This window comes from Charadrius vociferus, unplaced genomic scaffold, assembly GCF_000708025.1.
Source record: "Charadrius vociferus isolate BGI_N301 unplaced genomic scaffold, ASM70802v2 scaffold39, whole genome shotgun sequence".
NCBI classification, from domain to species: domain Eukaryota; kingdom Metazoa; phylum Chordata; class Aves; order Charadriiformes; family Charadriidae; genus Charadrius; species Charadrius vociferus.
Window position 1 is genome coordinate 1,954,164 of NW_009650188.1, and position 1,720 is coordinate 1,955,883.

The window sequence follows — 1,720 nt, forward strand, 5'->3', positions numbered from 1 at the left end:
AAAGGGCCGCCACCGGCACCCGCAGCCTCTGGCAGGGGACGGGACAGGAGGGAGGAGGTGACCCAGTGCACCATCCTGCTCCCGGGGCACGGGGACAGCCCGGGAACCACAGGGGGCTGCCCCTTGCCCACGGGTGGAAAGAGGTTGCTCAAGCATCCTCTGGCTGCAAACAAGAGCTCCCGGGGGACACAGTGGGGGCCGACACAGCCGGGACGGTTTTCCAGGCAGCATTGTTTGCGCCGAGCAGAGGAAGCAGCTTGGAGCCACCCCAGCCCATTTCCAGGGCAGCGGCATCCCGCCCGTGGCCGTGCTGCCCCATAAATCACTGCGGAGGGAAAGCACCAGCGCCCAGATTTCCTGTCACCCGGCCACATCTGCTCCACCGTTGCATCAGCTACAGAGGAGAAGTCTCTGCCCGTGTCCTCCCACCACGGCACAGACCCCCTGGGGCAGCAGCTGTGGGGGGGGAGCCCCTGCTCCGCATCCCCCAATTCGGGGTGGGGGATGGGAGCACCCCGCTATCCACACTGCGGGGCGAAGGAGCACCGGGGCTCCATCCAGCTCTGCACAGGGAGCGCAGGATGGCACGAGGCTCCGGCGCAGCCTCCGCTCGGCCAAAGATCACACCACGCACCCCCAGCCTCCGTCACCAAAGGCCACGTCCCACCGGGAAGGGACGGGCCAGTGCCCGCGTCCCCTCAGCATCACACCAAGCGCACGCACGTCCTGCCCGGCTCCTGCTGGATCCCGCAACTACATGCTCAGCCCGTGGTGAGATGCTCCCCTCAAGCCCGCCAAATTTAAACCAGCTGTGCAGCACCCCCCGGGAAGGGCAGAGTTTAGGGAACTGGGCTGCAGGAATTTGGCCTCTGCCAAAGGTGCGTCACTCAGGGTTCGCCTGGCGTGGGTTACCCGCCTCGCCGTGGGTGGGCACCGGGTGCCATGGATAATAAACCTCTCTCCTTGGGGAAATACCCCCGTGGAGGAGAGGTGGAGGCACGGCGGGGTGCCCAGCCAGCTTCAGGACGTAGCCGTGGGGGGGACTTGCACTGTGCAGGGGGTGCAGCCCGTACTGACGAAGGACACCACCACAGCGGGAAAAGCAGAGACGAGGAGCAGGAAAGCGCCGGAGGGGGCTGCCGAGGCAGTCTGCTCCCCAGGCTCCGCGGCAGCCCCACCCTGGAGACAACGAGGCTCATCCCTTAATTACCTGCCGTGCCCGGGCAAGGCAGCTGGCGCCGGCCAGAGGTGGGCGCATCTTTTTGGGGTGGGAAGAGAGCATCCCTCCCTCCCAGCCTCAGCGCCAGGAGCCACGCCAAGCCGGCTCCGGGCTCTCGCACAGGTATTTCCACGGCCTGACGTCAGCACTGCCTCAAGCCGGAGGCTTATTCAGCAAAAGCAAGCGTAGCTGCAGCCACGTCTCTGCAAAGGGCTGGGCTGTGCCCCATCCATCCCACCGCAGCCCTGGGAGGACGGGGGGGAAGGAGTGACAAAGCCCAGCCCGGCGATAAAGATGCCAAAACCCCACAGGGACCCGGCGACAGGCATCCCTGGAGCAGAGGGATGCTGTCAGACCGACCGCAGATGCGCTTCGGAGCAGTTGCAGACACAAAAGAATGAACAAGAGAGATGAACGCAGGGAAAGGAGCCTGGTAAATGGCTGGAAACAAAGCCGAGAGCCCAGGCAGGGGCAGCCCCGTCCCCTCCCCAGCCCCTCGCA